General features: G+C 51.4%; 1 long non-coding RNA gene across 1 annotated transcript; it reads right to left on the reverse strand.

Moving 5' to 3' along the window:
* Window positions 1-557: 557 nt before the first annotated feature.
* On the reverse strand, window positions 558-18797 carry LOC140640513 (uncharacterized). The gene is made up of 3 exons (XR_012037264.1): window positions 18069-18797; window positions 14887-15066; window positions 558-3986 (listed from the first exon to the last, which is right to left on the reverse strand). It is a non-coding gene; the product is annotated as an uncharacterized lncRNA (long non-coding RNA).
* Between the last annotated feature and the right edge of the window lie 1274 nt (window positions 18798-20071).

Here is a 20071-nt window from a genome sequence, read left to right on the forward strand (position 1 = left end):
CTGCCTCTCTCTCTCTCTGTGAGACTATCATAAATAAATAAAAATTTTAAAAAAATTGTTAAAATAAATAAATAAATAAGATTTGTTAAGAGACAAAGAAGTACATGATATATTAATAAAAGGTTCAAAACAGCCAGGAGGAAAAGCTATTGTATTTTTTTTTCTTTTATCTTTTCTTTTTTTTTTTTTTTTTTTTTTTTGCGGGGAGTGGGGGAGAGCAAGTGCGAGCGGGGTGAAGGGAAGGGAGAGAAAAATGCCAAGCTGGGTTCACAACCTAACAGGGCCTGACATGGGGCTCAATCTCATGACCCTGAGATCATGAGCTAAGCATAAAGAATTGGATACTTGGGCAGCCCTGGTGGCGCAGCGGTTTATAGCGCTGCAGCCTGGGGCGTGATCCTGGAGACCCTGGATCGAGTCCCATGTCAGGCTCTGCATGGTGCCTGCTTCTCCCTCTGCCTGTGTCTCTGCCTCTCTGTGTGTGTCTCTATGAATAAATAAATAAAATCTTAAAAAAAAAAAAAAAACGAATTGGATACTTAACCAACTAAGCCACCCAGGGGCCTCGATAAAAAGCAATTATTGACATTTACACATCTAATAACAGATCATCAATATGTAGGAAGCAAAAATCATCAAATTGAAAGAACTGATAGTCCTAAAATAATAATAATAATAATACTTATACCCTACTCCCAACGGATAGAACAACCAAAGAGAAGATAAGGAAACAGGATTTGAACAACACAATAAACTGACCAGATCCGACACACACACACACAGCACCGCACTCAACAAACACCACCACACATCTTCTCAAGTGCACAATGGGCAATTCTCCAGGATGGACCATAAGTTAGCACAAATAAGTCTCAAGAGATTTAAGATAAATAACATACAAAGTATCTTCTCCAACCACAACAGGATATAGACCTCAATAACTGAAGGAAAACTGGGAAATTCAGTTTTCCAGTGTAGAAATTAAACAGTACACTTAAAAAATATATTTATTTTTATTTAAAAAAATTTTTTTAAAGATCTTATTTGAGGGCAAGCCCGGGTGGCTCAGTGGTTTAGCGCCGCCTTCGGCCCAGGGCTTGATCTAGAGACCCGGGATCGAGTCCCACGTCGGGCTCCCTGCATGGAGCCTGCTTCTCCCTCTGCTGTGTCTCTGCCTCTCTCTCTCTCTCTTTCTGTGTCTCTCATGAATAAATAAATAAAATCTTTAAAAAATAAAAAAGTAAAGAATTGACAATACTTTTCAAACTTTTCCCAGAAAATTGAGGGAACATCCCCTAATTTGTTTTATGAGACCAGCATCACCCTGAGACCAAAGCTTTTGAAAGAAACTACAAGATATCTACTGACCAATATCTCTTATGAACATTGATGCAAAAATCCTCAACAAGGGACTCATGGGTGGCTCAGTGGTTGATCATCTGCCTTCGGCTCAGGACGTGATCCCATCGAGTCCCACATTGGGCTCCTGCAAGAGCCTTCCTGCATGGAGCCTGTTTCTCTTCCCTCTGCCTGTGTCTCTGCCTCTGTGTCTCTCATGAATAAATAAAACTTTTTAAAAAATCCTCAACAAAATATTAGCAAACTGTATTCAGCATCATGTTAAAAGGATTATACATCATGACCAAGTGGGGTTTATTCCTGGAATGTAAGGATGGTTCAACATATGAAAATCGATCAGTGTAATTCATCACGTTAACAGAATGAAAGAACGGAGCACCTGGGTGGCTCAGTTAACTGTCCGACTCTTGATCTCAGGGTCATGAGTTCAAGCCCCACGTTAGGCTCCATGCTGGGCATGAAGCCTACTTAAAAATTTAAAAAAAACAAAAAAAAAACCAAAAAAACATGACAGATGAAGACGTTGGAGTGAATAGGGTGCCTGAGTGGTTCAGTTGATTTAGTGTCTGACTTTTGATTTTGGCTCAGATAATGATCTCAGGGTCGTGGGATCAAGCTCTATATCAGGCTCCATGCTGGGTATGGAGCCTGTCTAAGATTATCTCTCTCCCTCTGCCCTTCCCCCGCTCTAAAAATAAAACCAGAGTGAAAGGACAAAAACCACATGATCATCTTAATGCAGAAGAAACATCTGAAAAAAATCCAACACCTTTCCATGATAAAAAGACTCAATAAACTAGGGATAGAAGGAATCTAAATTAACACAATAGAAACCATATATGAAAATCCCACAGTACTGAAAGCCTTTTCTGTAAGATCAAGGAGAAGGTAGGGATGCACGCTTTTGTCATTTCTATTCAACATGGTACCGAACATCCTAGCCAGAGCAATTTAAGAGAGAAAAAGAAATAAAAGTAATCCAAATTGGAATAGAAGTAAAACCATCTTTGTTCACAGATGATATGATCTTCTATGTAGAAAGTCCTAAAGATTCCACAAAGAAACTGTTAGAACTAGTAAATCAGTAAAGTAGCAGGATACAAAGTCAACACACAAAAATCAGTTGCATTTCCTATACAACAATCCATCTGAAAAGGAAATTAAGGAAACAATTCACAATGGCATAAAAAAGAATAAAATGCTGGGGCAGCCCTGGTGGCGCAGCGGTTTAGCACCGCCTGCAGCCCAGGGTGTGATCCTGGAGACCCCGGATTGAGTCCCACATCGGGCTCCCTGCATGGAGCCTGCTTCTCCCTCTGCCTGTGTCTCTGCCTCTCTCTCTCTCTGTGTCTCTCATGAATAAATAAAATCTTTAAAAGAAATATATAAAAAAAGAATAAAATGCTTAGGAATTAACTTGACCAAGGAGGGAAAAGACTTGTACTCTAAAGACTACAAAACATTACCACCTCAAGAAATTAAATAAGACAGATAAATGGAAAGGTATCTCATGTTCATGGGGAAGGCTTAATATTATTAAGATGTCAATACTGATCAAGACCCTATGTGCTGGAGTGGACAGGGTCTTTGTGTCCAGGAGGAGAAGATGCAAGGAGACAACCGTCCTGCTTCATGGGTGCTCGGCTGTCTTCAGTTGTCCTGGCTCTGGTGCCCATGCAGCACATCTTAGAGGCTGGGCCCTGGACACCAGACCCCAGGACTTAATGTATTTAATTATCTTTCCCCTTCACTAGGCCAGGATTTCTTAACAGTAGTACTATTGACATTTAAAATTTTTGATAAGTGTTTATATTTATTTAAAATAAAAATCAAAGACTCATAACCATAAGAATAGTTAACACATCCCTCACTCACAAGAACTACTCTCTTAACAAATTTCAAGCATACAACACGGTGTTAACTACAGTCACCAGGCATACTTGGACGTTAGATCCCCAGAACGTATTAACCTCTAACTGAAAGTGGGTATCCTGTGGCCGACATCGCCCCATTGCCCACCCCCACTGGACTCCCACACCACCCTCGCCCTGCCTACATGCCCTGCCTGCTGGCCCCTGCATTGCCTTGTCCCATTCCTGTGGTCATGGATTGAGGTGTGCGGCAGCAGCTGCTCTGGGCTTCTGCTCAACACACTCCCAGGAGTGCTTCACATCACACCCAGACTCTGTACACCTTCTCTCCAGCCTGAGGGCTACCCTCTAGCTCCGAAGCACAGAACACAATAGGGTCTTCTCGGCACCCACAATTGTGCAACCTGGAACTGCAACAGGTATCAATGCCCTCCGTGAACTCCAGCCAAGAGGAGAGTAGGGTCATCCTGTGAATTCTCTCATCCTAGCACCCTGGATTCTTCAGAGATGCTGCTGGCATCTCTGAAAACGTACCATGAGATGGAGCAAATCAGTTTGTCCTGAAGCTGTGGCTGGTTCGGTAATGTTCCGTCTTTTATTTGCTCTTCTTCGTTCCTTTTCTCCTCACTTCTGCTTCCTTGGACTATACTTCCTGATAAAGAGTTGGCATGTGAGCTTCTGCCTCTGGCTCTATTTTCCAGGGAAGCTGGCAGTGCACAGTCCTCTGACTCACCACTCTGTTGAGCACACCACAGGCTGGAGTGAGAGATGAGCATCTGTCAGGACTCACCTTTGCTAGTGGTGAATTTAAGCAAATTTAAGCAAAAAGAAGACTCATGAAAAGGGTATTGGGCTTCTCAAAATAAAATTAGAACTATGACCCAGCAATTCCATGTCTTGTAATATACTCAAAAGAATGGAGGGCAGGACCTTGAAGAAATATTTGTACACCCATGTTCATAGCAGCCCTATTATCCACACAGCCAAAAGGTGGAAACAACCCAAACATCCATCAACAGATGAATATATAAACAAAATGTGGTCTATCCATATAGTGAATATTATTCAGCCTCAAAAGGAAGGGAATCTGGGGCACCTGGCTGGCTCAGTTGGAAGAGCACATGACTCTTAATCTTGAGGTCGTGAGCTCGAGCCCCACACCGGGTGTAGAGATTACTTAAACAAATAAAACTTAAAAAAAAAAAAAACGGAAGGGAATCTGAGATATATTACAACATGGATATACCTTGAGGACTGTCTTAGTCTACTCAGGCTGCTATAACAAAATGCCACAAATTCAGTAGCTTATAAACAACAGGAATTTATTCCTCACAGTTCCGGAGGCTGAAAGTCCAAGGTACCAGCAGATTTAGTGTCTGCTGAAGTTCTGCTTCCAGTTGCTACATGGCTATCTTTCCGCTGTGTCCTCACATGGTGGGAAGGGCAAGGGAGCTCTCTGGGGTGAGTGCTAATCTCATTTACAAGGGCTTCACCTTCATGAACCAATCACCTCCCAAAGGCTCCACTTCCAAATGCCATTACACTGGGCGCTGTGTTTCAAAATATGAATTTTGGAGGACTTCAACACTTAGTCTATGACATTACACTACATGAGGTAATCTAGTCACAAAAAAAGATAAATATGATTCTACTTCTACGAGGTCCCTAGAGAAGTCAGATTCACACACCCAAAAACAGAGAAAGTGGAGGAGGATTCTTCCTAAAGAATTGCAACCAAAAGGGGTAAGAATTGAGTTTATGTTTCTCTTTCCCTGAGACCACTGCCCCATGCCCACTGCCAAAGTGGAGAAGTGCAGTGGACACCACATCCCCATCACCTTGAACTAACTGAAAACAGAGTTCAAGGCTAGCAGAAAACCCCAGGAGATTTCTGGAAGTGAGAACCACAGAGAGGATGAGACCTAAAATCTATGTATAAACTGTGCTCATGTCCCTGGCTGACCACAAGTTTATGTGTGTGCTACAAACCCCAGGGTGATCAGAAGAGCAGAGAGGAATCTAGAAAGGCAGCTAGATGAGATCTGTGAGTTTATTGCTTTTTAACTGCATGCATTCCCCAAATATGTATAGCTTGGGGGATAGAAAGCTGAAGCTTTACTGCCTTGGGGGACCAGTGGGCATAACCTGATGCTGGCAGAGAAGCTGTGAATTTAGAAGGGAATCCTCAGAAGCAAGGGAGCCACAGGGATAATGAGCTCCTATGTATATATTTTACTGAAATCCTTGACTGACTCAGGTAACAAAACCTGGAGCTAGAAGCGGAAAGGAATGAGCAGAGATATTAACTGCTTGTAATATGAACATAGGCACTTTACTGCCCTCTTAAGCTATGACAATAACACAACCATCATAAGAACACAACAGAATCCAGAGTCACTATTATGTATTATCCAAAATGTCCAATCTTCAACCAAAAATTAATAGACATACAAAGAATCAGGAAGGTATGGTTCGTGATCAGGAAAAAGAGTCAGTAGAAACTGACTCCCAAGTGAACCCAGCTGTTGGATTCAGCAGACAAAAATTTCAAAACATCTATTATAGGGATGCATCAATCATTAGGAGATCGTTATTTTAATGACTGGGCAGATATGGAAACTTAAAAGAGTTTTAAGAACTATTAAAAATGGAATTTCTAGAGCTGAACAGTATGAAAACAAATGAAAATTTTGTGTTTTTTTTTTTTTAAGATGGCCTGACTAGCAGATTAGAGATGGCAGAAGAATTGGTGAACTTCTAGAGCAACAGAAATTAAACAATCCAAGAAATGGAGAATAAAAGATTGGAAGAAAAATGAACAGAGCCTCAACTATGTGTGGGACAATATGAAGCAGCCAACATGTGTCTGAGTCAGAAAGGACATGGAGAACGGGACAGGTAATGTATTTGAAGAAATAATAGAAAAACTACCTCGGATATTGTGGAAAGCATTAAAATTATAGATTCAAGAATTTCCATGAAAACAATGGAAACTACTCCTAGGAACATCAAAGTCCAACTGCTGAAAACCAGAGTGAGAAAAATCTTGAAAGCAGCAAGAGAAAAAGAACAGGTTATGTAGATGGGGAACAGTTCTATGATTAACAGCTGACTTCTCAACAGAAGACTTTGGAACATCACACTCCAAGTGCTAAAATGAAAAACTGGCAAACAAGAACTCTATATCCAGCAAAACCTTCAAAATGAAGGCAAAAGAAGGAAATTTTCAATAAAAACTGAAAGAATTTGTTCCAAGCAGGTCTTCACTGTAAGAAATGCTAAAGGAAGATGGTCAGGGTAAAAGGAAATAGCCTCCAAATAACCTCAGAACGACAGGTCGGAATGGGCGCCCATGGAATTGGTAAATATGTAAGAGACTAGATGGATCATTCCAGTTCCAGCCGGAAGCCAGAAGCCACCCAAATTCAAACAGAGAAGTTTTAACAAAGAATTATAAGTTGGTAAGAGATGGTTAACTCCTAAAATGGACAAAAGAGATCTTTAAGGATTACAGAAATAGCAAAAGCAGAAAAGAGCTGTTGCTTCTATGGCTTGGGGAGAATAAATTAAGAACTTAGGAGGAGGATGTGTGCCCCTAAGGCTGAGATGCGAGCTCCAGGGAACGCGCAGCCCAGCAGTGGCAGAAACAGGACAGAAGGTGCTGGCTGAGGCCGGCTCGTAGGAAGTGACCCACTGTTGGCCAAGAGACTCCCTGGAGAGCGAGCCCCCGCGGGGCTCCTGCGAGCTGCCTGCGGCCACCGGTGGACGGAAAGCCCAGGGACCGGGAGGGAAGCGAGGCTGGGCTGAGGCCTCGCGGCGGCCCTCTAGCGCCCTCTATTGGCAAAGCCTAGCGTGGCTCGGGCAGGCGGAAGGAAGCGTCACAGGGGCCAGCTCCAGGTTCACGGCGCAAGGCAGAGAAGGGCAGATTTGGAGCTGAGGCCAAGCACTGAAAACCGATGAGCTATATATTAACTTCTACTTCCTAGAGCTTCTTTAAAAGACATTATTGTTGAAAGCAAAAGTAATAACACTGTATTTGCTGTGTTTATAACATTAACATCCTTTAGATGACAATATCCGTATGGGTGGGCTGGGGTGAATGGAAATGCACTGTCGCTGTGTTTTGTTGTTGTTTTTTTTCTTTTAAGATTTTATTTATTTATTCATGAGAGACACACACACAGAGAGAGGGAGGCAGAGACACAAACAGAGGGAGAAGCAGGCTGCATGCAGGGAGCCCGATGTGGGACTCGATCCAGGGTCTCCAGGATCACGCCCTGGGCTGCAGGCCGCGCTAAACCGCTGCGCCACCAGGGCTGCCCTGTCGCTGTGTTTTACCTAAGTAATCCAGAACTAATTCCACGTAGATGGGAATAAGTTAAAATTTGTATTTTAATCTCTAGAGCAATCTTTCAAAGGACAATATATGCAAAGACATACAGATGGAAATCCAATAGGAAAATTACAAAAGATTAAAAAATATTGTATTAACACAAAAGAAGGCGGGAACAGAGGAACCCACAAAGGGGAGACAAAGAGCAAAACTGCAGACCTAAATCTAACTTAACTGCAACCAAAAGGCCGTGTAGATATAATAACACTCCAGTTAAAAGTTAAACATTTCGGACTGGATAAAAAGCAAGGTGTGACTCTGCTGCATACTTAACAAAGGCGCAGATAGGTCGTATCTGGGAAAAGTCTGGAAAAAGCTATGCCTTGCAAACAGGAAGTCTAGGAAAGCTGGAGATTATACTAATATCACACAGCACCGACTTTAAGGGGAAGCATGTTATTAGAGACAAAGAGGAACAGCTCGTAACGATAGAAGGGCCAGCTCAGCAGGAAGACATAGCAACCGTAAATGGATATGCACCTCGTAACAGAGCTTCAAAAGGCAGGAGGCAAATCTGAAACTGTGCTCGGAGAGTTCACCTGTCCCAGCGCTGATACAGCAGCGAGGGAAACCTGTGACCCAGGGAGAGAGGGGAGCCCACAGAAATCTTGGGGGCATGGGAACCAGGTGGAGGCCCTGCTGCCGGGAACTGCCCCCAGATCACAACTGGAAGCACTTCCACAAGGACACCGCTGCCTCAGCTCTGGGCACAGACACCCCCCGCAGGCTGCACCCACCCTTGCCACTCAGCCTGGACGCTGGAGCGTGACACGGCCACCTCCCCAGCCCAACACACAGTCCCTGGCTCTTCCGTTGCCTGCTCCTGCTCCATTTCCTGAGCTGACCCTGAGTCCACTTGGGCATCACATAAGCCACCCCACGTAGTGTCATCCTCCCTCAGTGGCTGTTTGTCCCATTTGCTGAGGAGTTGGGTTTGGAGAATGTAAAGACTCGCCCCAAGCTCTGCCACAAGGAAGTGACGTGGACAGGATGTGAGCCAGAGCTTGTGTCCAGGGGGTCTATGGACTCCCTCCCTGCTGCTGAATACCTGTCAGGACGGGCTTGTCTCCAGGCCTCTGAGCCCCTCATCTCGGGGACCGTCAGTACTGTGGGGCTCAGAGGAAGGAGCACCCTCCCATCGGTGGGCTGGCCACAGCCTGGACGAGGCAGGATGAGGAGCCTGTGTCCGGGTGAGGAAAGCCGGCTCTGGAAGAGCCCTCCCAGTTGCCTAGGTAACAGTGAGCAGCACAGGGCCCCTCCAGGGTTGCTGTGGGACATGCCTGTCCCCACCCCATTCCTCAGGCTGCCTCCTGGGGGGTTCCTAGGGGAGGTGAAGTGAGGGCCACACAGTTAACACGGGTCCCCAGGGACCTGCCTGCCTGGTGGGAGAGCCCAATGAGCCCCTGGGCTCCATCCAGGTGCTAGAGGCAATTTGTGGAGGTACCAAAGGCCTGTGTGCATGTGGGGCTGTTGGGGAAGGGAGCCCCATGACTTTGGGGTCATTACTGTTCCAGGACTTCCTGGCAGGCTTGGCATGCAAAGTCCCCAAGAAGCCCTTTTGGGTGGATCTGAGCCCCCCAGCTTTACCCAGGAGAAGTCCAGAAGCAGATGCCAGTCTTGGTCCTCAGTCCATTCTCAAGGGACATCTACTGTGAGGGACAGTCCCCAGACGCTGAGAAGGCCCACTGGTGAGGCTCCAGCTGCCCCCCACCTCCTGCTCTGGGGCCCCCTTCCAGTGGGCATGTGCTCTGTATGTCTGTGAGAGGCCTCCTGTCTGCTGCTTGAATGTCCTGGGCATGCAGAGAGGAACTCACAAGTCGGGTCCAGGTTCCCAGAGGTGAGGCTTCAGAGGAAGTGGTGGATGGGACATAGGAGAACGCCTCAGAAGCTCACCTCCCTCCCGGAAAGCAGGTGAGCTTGGGGAGCCAGGGGGCATTAGACCCCCTGCCAGAGTCCCCCACGGAAGGAAGATGTCCTAAGGCTGGAGAGGGGCAGTCTTTCCTGTTCCTCAGGACATTCTGGGGCTGTAGAAACCCTGGAGGCTGCCCAGGGCCTGTCCTGCCCTCCTCCTGTGCCCTCAGGCCATGGGGAAGGATAGAGAGGGAGAGAGCAGGGTCCCATGAGGCTGGCCAGGCCACTGCAGGGACAGGCTCTCGGCTCCAACCAGCCACGGCCTGTTTGGGCTTTCTGTGCACCGTGCAAGGAGCTGTCAGGTGGGTGGCAACAATGATCTGGAGCCTAGGGTCCCTGACAGAAGGGGTGCCTGCCCATTTCTTAGCCCTCTGCCCCAAACAGACTTTATGACAGCAACAAAGAATACAAGTGCTGCCTGGGGTCTGCTCAGAAGGCCTTCAGGCAAGGCAGGGAAGGGTTGCTTGTTTGGCCAGCGCTGCCAAACCTGGGCAGAGAGGCGGGTGGCGTTGTGGGGGCCAGAGTCGGCCGAGGACCAGGGTGCTCCAGCTCTGGCAGCCGGCCTGCCCTCTGTCAAGATGCTGGAGGAGGGGGGCAGGGGAGGAGACCACACAGGACTGTGGGCAGGTCGTGCTGGCTCTCCCCTCCTTCCTCTCCCGGCGCCTTTACTGTCCAGCCAGGGTCTGGTGCAGAGGGAGTGCCCTCACTGACAGCCAGAGGGCAGGGACCGTGCTTCCACCTACGGGCAGCTTTGCTGGTGTGAGGAGCTTCTTGTCTGCCCGGCTGTGTGCCCCGGCCCAGCACAGGAAGGCCAGTGTTTGTGATGCCCACAGAGGGTGCTGAATGGATGCAGACACTGGAGGGAGGGCAGTCCAGAGGCCAGAACTGGGCCGTGGTCACACTCTCAAAACCCTAAATTACCCTTGCAAGTCAGCTTCTTGGGGGGGAGGGGTGGAATCCTCCTGACCCCAAGTCTGTACCTTCTGGTGATGTGTGTGCTCAGGCTCAGCTGCCCACCTGCATCCACCTGCACCCAATTCCCAGGGCGCCAGGTGCCTGGTGCTCTGACCCCAGGCCCAGGAACCAGCTGCTTGCACTTACAATTAAAAAGGAAGTCAGACACAAAACCCCTGTGCCCTTCAGGCCATGCCAGGAATAGTCACGAGGTGTGATATTTTGAAAACATGAGGTCGATGTCAAAGAGTGTGGCTCAGCCCTCCACCCAGACCTCTGGCGCCCTGGCTGCCGTATTTTGGTGCCTGAACCTTTTTAGCCTGCAGAACATGCCACTTCCAAGGAGGTTTGGACTGAAAAACCATCAGGCAGCAGCCTATTCTTATCAGCTGTGCAGGGGCACAGGGTGTGCCTGGGGGGGCCTGGTCTTTGCTCCCCCTGCGCCATGAGACTGAACCGCTCACACCCAGACTCGCCTCTGCGTATGGCCCAGTTCTCATCCACCTTCTCCGATGCCCTGGAAACATCTGCCACAGTGTATGGATTCTCTGTTGACCCCGAGCTGGGTGTCAGGCCCTGCTGCCCATGCTCTGGGTACCCCCAGGCCTGTCACCCTGGGAAGTCAGACTCATGGTGCCTGGAGTGCAGGTGAGGAGACTGCACCCTAAGAGTTAAGGGTGTTACAGAACTGATGTAGAGACCAGTACCCCTGCCCTGGCTCTGAAGTCCAGGGTACTGCTTTGGGGCTTCAGGGACGGTGGCTGGCCCTCAAAATGGTGGGGCCTGTCTCTTCATTATACTGGGCCTGTTTCCCAGCCCCGAGCAGGATAGGGTTCCTCGAGCAAGAGCCAGATGACCCTTCCCCATTCCCCCTGCAGCTCAAGGATCTAGGGTCCCACAGCCTGGGTCATCCCCCAGTGAGGTAGAGGCTCCCCATGCCTGCAGGCTGGGGTCTGGCTGCCTATTCCTGTCCCACCACCTGCCGGGTGGCCAGGCGGGGTGGGTTCCAGGGGCAAGACCCCAGCTATTTCTAGTGCCTTCTGCTCCAAAGCTGCGGTAAACACCGTGTCCCAGCCTCTCTCAGCCTAGAGACCTCCCCTCCCAATTGGCACGGCCAGGACTGCGGCTGTCACATGTCCCAGTGAGACCTGGAGGAGAATCTGTGACATTTCCTGCAGACTGTCCTCCTCCTGCCGCAGAAATCCCAGCTCCCTGACAAAGCGAGTCCTCCCCAGAGCTGGGTGTCTGGACCAGGCCACGCTCAGGGGCTGCAGTGCGACAAGGCCCAACCCCAGGCCCTGTGCATCCCCAGGCTGCCACCACTACCACCGGCAGCGCTCCACACGGTGCCTAGCTGCAAGTGTTGGCTCCGCGCTTGGTAACCCCTATTTTGCATATGTACCTTAATGCATTAGCATTTCAGGATTTATCTAGACAGCCCAGGCAACATCCTGCAGGCGCTAGTCCCAGGGGCTGGATGCTGGGGAGGGGGTGGACTGCGGTGTGCGGCTGTCCATCAGCTCCTGCTCCCAAAGCCGCAGTGGCGCCTGTGCGGGGAGGGCACCCCCATGGCTGCGCGCCGGCTTTCTGCGTGGTCAGAGCTGGCCGGGGCTGATATCTCTGCGCGATGCTTACCACCCACCCAGGGAAGTCTTCCTGGCTAATCATTCTGTTTTCCCAGAGCAGGTGGGGGCAGGGCCTCTCCCTGTCCATTATCTGGCAACAGCGAGGCACTGAGCACCCAGGCAGAACATTCTGGGTTTTGCTTGAATTAGCCAGGAAACAGCAGGGAATGTTTGAGATACGTGAATATTTGTGGCTCTGCAAGCCCAGAATCAACAAACAATAATCAGCAAATCAACAAAAATTATACCAACAATCAACAAATAATAATACACCAGGAATCCACAAGTAGCAGGAGCGAGACTGAGCATTCTGGAACCTCTCAGCTCGTTGATGGCCCTTCCTCAGTTTGCTGAGCACCTCCACGAGTCCAGCCCGGGTACCTCAAACCTGCTACCCTGTTCCTGGTGCTCTTTCCCAGGGAAGGGAGTCAGAGCTCGGAGAGGCCGTAGGGTACAAGCGCCCAGAAAACAGAGCGACAGCAAGGACATGGGTGCAGGCAGCTCATCTGGGAAAGGATCCAGGGAAGCAGGCAGGAGACCCAGACAGAGCCACTGCAGGCAGAGGGCTAGAGCTGCTCACCTCTGCAAACTCTCAGGGCTCAATCTGCTGGGGACGCTGAGACACCATCTAGCAAGCACCCTGGGACGGCAATCAAAAGGCAGGAAGGCTGGGAGCTGGCCTGGGGCTCTCCTGGCTTCAGGGAGACCCGAGACCCTTGAGGCTCATCACCCAGCACCGTCCACCTTGGCTCTGCAGATACTGGGGTACAGGCTAGGGACACCCTGAGAGCCTGGCCCAGGTGCATTCTTCACACCATGTGGCCTTGGAAAAGGAGGTGACAATGATGTCAAGAAGGCCTGCTCCTACAAAATGCCCCAGAGAGTCACAGGCCAACTAAAGCCTTTGCTTTTCAACCACAGCAATGCACTCTAGGAGCCTCCTGCCCAGAGCTCAGTGACCCTACTACTGGGTCCCCTGTCATCAGGAACAAGGATGTGGTCACAAAGCAGGGTGTCCCCACTTTGGCAAAGCCTGCATGGATGAGGACAGACATCCAGGGCAGCTCTGTCAGGGCCCAGATGGGGGAGAGGAATCCAGGGCTTAGGGGGTCAGGGTGGGGCTCTTGAGAGCAACCACTGGGGCCCTAGGAGGAAGTCACAGGGTTGTCGGAGGTCCAGAATGCAGACAAGTCCATCCAGAAGTGTCTGTGTTTTATGCTGTGTGTACTGGCTAAGCTGTGTTTCCAAGAACTGGCTCACTGCTGGCGGGTGCCCTGCGGTGTGGGGGGCCAGAGGTGCCTGGCTCCTACCCGCACGTGCTGGAGGTCCACGCAGCTGCCCTCAGACCTCACCTGCACTGCTCAGGAGCTGCATGACCCTCCGTGAGTTACTTCCCCTCTCTGGGCTTCAGAGGTGATGGAACCTCCGCATGGGGGCGGTAGTGAGTATTAAGTGAGAGAAGGGGGTACACTCAGGGCCCAGGGAGAGCCAGCACTGGGGGGGGGGTACCACTGTTATGATTATCATTACAGTCATCACCGTGATTGGACAGGCTGCCCTTTCTTTTCAAGATGCTCTGTGTGGCTTCTCTCATGACCCTCTTTTGGGGCCATGGCTGATCAGCTCCTGTGGCCCCTCCCCACCCCTCCCCACTGTCCCTCCTTTCTTCTCCTCCCTCCTCCTCCGTCAGGATTTGAATCCTGGCAGGAGCCAGCTAAGGCCACAGCCTAGTGCCAAGCCCTCCCTGTGGAGGCTGGGGGACAGGTCTGGAGGGTGGGGTATGGGCTTAGGTGGGAGGGGAAGAGGGGTGAGGACCTGTGTGTGCACCTAATATTTAGAGAGCAGCTCTTTTTAACCCAGAGCAAACGGAGAGGGAAAAAGGCATTCATGGAGCTTTCCCCCAATTTATAGTGAAAATACCTTTATGGATACCCATAGACAGAAATTATACCCTCACAATAAATACTTCCTAGATTATTTTGCAGGTGAATGGGCCTGCCTGCCTGCATGTCACCAGAATGTTCTCTCCAGGTGTAACTGGGAGTCTGGTGGGTCCCAGGCTGTTTCCTGGGCCATGTGTGTGGTGGAGGTTAAGGCAGCCTGGGGACCCTCTACAGCCAACACCCCAATTCCCCCTCTTCTCTTGCCACTTTACCCACCAACCAGGGCCAGGTGCTACGGGACCCCATCCTGCCTGAGACCTCTGCTCTGCTCCACTGGCTCGGCCCCTTCCTCACAGACTCGGGCTCAGGGCCATCTTGCCTCTAGCCCTGGCCCTACTTCCTCACTTCCTAGGAGCTGCCTACCTGTCCTCGAGGGTTCCTGCCCCTCCATGGCAGAGAAATGGTTTGGGCCAGTCTTCTGGAACCTCTGGACCTGATGCCCTTTACAGCCTCGAGCTATGACTTAGAAAAGAGCACCTCTTCCTAAAGATACCTTGTTACACGTGATGGCAAGTGGCCACACATGCTGTGTGATTAGAGCACTGCCCTTTTCTGTATACAGGCTTTAGATACCCACACTGGGAGTGGCGCCTTCCTAGATGTCTGACTCCGTGAAATGCACAACCTGTGCGACTTCACGGGGCTACCCTGGAAGGGCCCTTCTTTGGAGCTGCCTAATGCAGTTGCTCTTTCAACAGTGCGCTCTGAACCACGTCTGTGCCCTGATGGGATCTCTTCAGTTACCTCTAGATTCCTCTCCACATCCTTTAGGCCCTGCCCCTTGCCAGCTTTCTCCAGGATTCCCTCTATTAGGCTGGGCTCCAGCTCACCTCAGAAAGGCCTTCCCAGCTACTGGGCTTTCCTGGAGGGCTCATGCCCTGATTCATCTGTGATTTATATTTGCTGTGGGATCGTGTTCTGATGGTCTCCTGACTGCAGGTGCTGTGGGGAGCCCCGAGTGCTGACGGCCAGTGTGGCCCCACCTGCAGAAGGCCTGTCCCAAGGAGGTCCTGGGCAGAAAAGGACTGAATGAATAACCAAGGTCTCCTCGAAACTTGCCTCTCTGCTGTTCTCAGCACCTGCACCGCCTGGCCAATCTCCCAACCCTCGGCTCCTCCTGGGTCCCCCTCTCAGCAGTGGCACCACCATCCACTCAAGCACCAATCCCCCCTCCTGGTCCCCAGGCCACAAACCCTGTCTCTGCAGCCTCTATCGGCGTCCCAAAACCAAGCCTCTTGTCTTATGCTCCTTGCCCAGCTCAGGCCCTCGGCACCCTCCCCAGGAACCCACCTCCACCCTCCACAACTCTGTTCTCCACATGGGCCAGCAGGAGGTTTGTCCAGAATGCATACCTGGCCAGCACCCCCTTCTTCTGTGGCTGCCCTTGGCCCTAAGGTAAACCCCAGCCTCCTGGGCCTTCAGCACCCTGGCTCTCTATCTGGATGTCCTCGGCTGGCCGGCTCAGATATCCCCTCTCAGGAAACCCCTGCAATGACCCCAACGCCCCCCCCCACACGCTCTGGGTACACCCCCACATGTCCACATTGTGGGCATGAAGTTGTTTCCCCACTAAAGGGAAGCCCTTTACGGCCAAGACCATGTCAAGACCTCATATTCCCTCCCCTTGGGGCAGACTCAGCCCTGGCCCATGGTCATCATTCTTTATCTGCTTTGGTCACTCAGGGTTCAGATCTCTGGCTGGCCACGGGAGCTACTGTGTGTTCTGGAGCAGAGACACATCAGTGGTGATTTCTGAAGGACCGGAGCGGCCAAGAGGTCCTAGGTTGGCAGCCTGTGCACAGCAGCGGCAGCCCCAGTTTTTCGGAATGGGACTCATTAGGGTGCTGCTGGTCTCGGGCACGAGGGGCCTCTGCTGTGCCCACCTAGTGTCCCACCTAGCACCTAGTAGGAAAGGGATGTGTACAGGTGGAAAGGTCTCTAAGTGGAGCCCCTCCTGGGTGGCATGAGAATGAGGTCCTGAGGAGGAAAGTTCAGAGGGAACCAGTAGGGTGTGTGGATAGGGGAGAGCAGACACCTGTGCCCCAAATGTGCATAAAAACGTCCAGTCGGTACAGCCTGTCTTCCCTTCCCTCTACCGTCCATCACTCCATCACAACGACCTCAGCCCAACACCTCTACTCCTGTCAGGAGGGAGCAACAACCACTAGGTCGCCAGCCAGAGGGCCCTACGGCCCCAGAGAGGCTGGTGGGAGATCCCACAGACAGACGCCGGCTGAATCCTGGGAGGTGATGAGCTCACCGTCCAGCAAGGCTGATTTTCATCTTCTAAGTATAGACGAAATTGCATTCTTGGAATATATATAAATCCTTATTTTGGGGTTGGCCAATTGGTGCCAACATCTGATGTCGACAAGAGGTTTTTTTTTGCCTGTCTGTATCTTCAGGACGGTGGTATATCGGGAAGGTTGGTCACTTGACCAATGGTCAACCTGAACAGCTCTGGCCTGAGAGGGGGACAGAATGGGTTTAGGAAGCCCAGGATTTGTGAGCTAATTCCTCTAGTGACAGTGCACACAGAAAAGAGCTGGTGGCCCTGAGAAGTCACTCAAGGACACCCGCCTTTTCATTTATTTTGATAGGTGGAATTTAGTTTTAATTATTTAAGAGAATACTTCATGAGATATTTTCAAAGAGAAATGAGATCTTAATAATCTAAGCTCTCATTACAGCCCTCAGCTATTAAATCTTTATACAATTCTGCTGGAAACTCAGGAGGAGGCTGGGATTGCAGGACCGTGGACTCGGGGTCTGAGTGAGTGGAAAGCGGTGGCTCCAGTGTGGCTGTTATCTCCCCATCTGGGGCCTCAAGTTCAAAGGGTGAGGACTGCTTCCCAGGGTGAAAGTGCAGGAGGGAGGAATATGCTCACAACCACTGAGAATGGGGAAACTGAGGCAGGGGTGGAACCAGCTGCTGGAATCCATTGGGGTTGTCTAAGGAGACCTGGAAGCTGTCTTCCACAAAGCTGGCTTACTCTCACTCTTGCTAAAGTTAACCCCACTCTAAAAGTGGGGAATTTTAGTACCTCAGGGGAGAGGTTGGGTTTGTTATTTTTACTACCCCAAGTTAAACCATGCATGTCCACTGTCTGTGCTCATCACTGGGGCCTTATTTCCACTCCCCTGATTCTCTCCTCCCGCCTCCAGGGCGCTCTGGCTCACAGAAACTGGGCCCTGACTCAGCAGGCCTTTGACCACAGTGCTGCCTGTTAAGAAGAAATGCCTGGTGAGGACCCTGTGGGTGGACCCTTCTCTCTCCAGATTGCCTACCATCTCCTCAGAGGCTCCCACTCCTGACCTCCACCACCACCCCAGCTCCCTGGGGTCTCCCCACGGTGTGCTACAGGAGCCTCATCTGCACACATCCAAGGTCATCACAGCCAGACCCACTGTCCTCACACCTCCCGCCCCAGGCACCTAAACTGGAGCACCTGAGGCCTCAGAGTCCCCTCAAGTCCTGTCGACGTCAGAGCCTCAGCCCACCTCAGATCAGTGCCAACTTCCCACCTGCCAAACGCAGGCTGGGCCTCTGCTCAGACCTTTGGCATCGCTGTCCTCAGGCCTGGCAGCTGCCCACTGTGCCCGTGGCCGCCCTGGTCTGCTCTGCCTGGAGTTCCTTTCCTGAAGCGGATCTGAGCAACCTGTCACCCGTCCATCAGCAGCCTCTGCCTGGAGCCCACATCTAGGACTCGGGCCTGCTCCTGACCTCCCCACCAGGGCTAGAGACAAGCACTGAGGGTGACCGCTGGCCCTCCGTGTCCCGAGTGCACAACAGCCTGGTGTCTCCCTGCCTCGGCCCATCTCAGGTCTGATGCCTGAAGACTACACCTCTCCTCCTGGGCCTGGAAAGCCCCAGCTGGTGTCGAGAGGCAGTTTAACAGCTGCTTCCTTCGGGGAGCCTTAGGAACCTAACGGGCGTCCCGGAATTAGTGAGGGAAGGAATGCACGAATTCTTCTCCCGGAGAGAGGGAAGTGGCCCTTTGTCCCCCGTTACCTGCCACCATCACTGTGGACTCACAGCACGTCTGAACCAGGAGGCACGTGGAAATCATCTGGGCCCCTTCACTGATGACGAAATTGCCTCGGAGAAACCGAGGCGGGGTCGGCAGCGGGAGCACACCCTGCCGTGCGCCTCATCAGAGCCTTTTCCCCGGCAGCCCTCAGAGCCCCGAGGCTCCTCGCGTTGGCGGGTTCCTACAAGCCGTGGGCTCGGTGTCAGGGGTAAAGCACACACACAAAGCACAGATCCAAGTGAGAGGTTCCGCCTCCGGCAGCCGATCCTAGAGCCCAGCACACGTTATCAGTCACAGACGGAGACCAAAGACGCAGGCAAGCGTTGGAAGAAGGGTGGATGTTTCCAGAAGAAAATAAACAGGTGGTTAGTGAGAAACCTGTTGGAAACATGCCTGCTGCCGTCTGGGCGCCGGCCGCGCAGACCCCCGTCGGCGACGCCCCGTCGTCACAGCCTGGGGGGCTCTGCAGCTGCCCGCCGGCTGGGAAGCTTCAGCGGCGACTGCAGCGGGGCTCCGGGCGCGGCGGCGCCACCCTGAAGGGCCGTTCTCCTACACTGTTCCCCGGCCACCCTCGCCACCCTCCGGTGAGTCCCCAAATGGTTACGAAGTGACTGACGAGGTTCTGGGAGCCAACCGCAGCCCGAGCCGAACATTAACAGAAGAAGGAAATTACCTCGGTCTCCGCGCCTCCTATCCGCCTCGACGCCTTTCCCAACATGCCTCAGCAGCTAGCCGCTCACATCTGATTGGCTCGGACTGGGTCACATGCCCTGTGCTAAGCCAGCCATTGGCTAGCAGAGCCATCGGCTCAGCCTATCAGAGTTTGCCCCCGAGTCACATGGCAGAGCCCGGCCCGCCTCCTCAGCACGCGCAGGAGCAAGCACGTGCTCCGTGTGGGTTCAGGACCCCGGAGGCGGCTCTCGGAGTCCTCACAGCAGCCCTGCCGAGGCCACTGCACCCGGGTCAGGGAACCAGGAAGACGGGGCCGTGCGGCACGTCACCCAAAGGCCCACAGCCTGTAGGAGGGGGAGCTGGGATTTGAACCCAGACCTTAGCTGTCGCCACAGCCATCCAGTGCAAGTCCTTTGTACGACTTAGGTGTGATTTGCATACCGTAAAGTGGTATCGCTTTTTTGAAGCGTACAATTCAGTGGTTGTTGGTATATTCACGAGGTTGGGCAACCATCACCACAATCAATTTTAGAACAAGCTCGTTACCCCCAAAAGAAACCATTGGTCCTGTAGCAGTCACCCCTTTATTAACCCTCATATCGCCCTAGGTCACCACTCATCTACTTTCTTTCTCTGGATTTGCCTGTTTGGGACATTTTACATAATGGGATCGTAGGCCGTGTGGTCCTTTTGTGTCCAGCTTCTTCCACTTAACATGATCATATCGGGGTTCATCCATGTTACAGCATGTATCACTACTTCCTACCTTTTATTGCCAAATACTGTTCCATTGTATGGATACTTCATGTGTTTATTCATTCATCAGCTGAGGCACATCGGCTATTTCCTCCTCTTGGCTGTCAGAACTGATGCTGCCATGAACATTCGTGAACAATTTTTATACGGACAGATGTTCTCATCCTCTAGAGTACATGCCTTGGAATGAAACTGCAGGTAAAAGTCTCTTTTTAGGAGGTGAAAGCACCGACATATTGAAGGAGTTAGTGGGTGGGGTTAGTGTTCTGAGCACTGGAGAGGGAATTAGGAGGTTGTGCTCTGAGCTGCTGACTGGGGACTGTAGGATCTTGGCCAAAGGCCTTCTCTCGTGGATCCCAGTGACATGGGTGCTGGAGTGGATGAGCCCAGCCCTTAGAAGGCACCTGCATGCACGCTTCCTTCCTGGGGAAGGAGCCACAGTTTCTCTGGCACTGTGCTGGCAAGAGATGGTGGTGCCCCTCCACACAGGGCAGAGAGGGCACAAGACGAGGGCATCTGCCCTGGTTTTGGCTCCCTGACCAGGCCCTTTGGCCCT

The sequence above is a fragment of the Canis lupus genome, chromosome 9, assembly GCF_048164855.1.
Source record: "Canis lupus baileyi chromosome 9, mCanLup2.hap1, whole genome shotgun sequence".
NCBI lineage: Eukaryota > Metazoa > Chordata > Mammalia > Carnivora > Canidae > Canis > Canis lupus.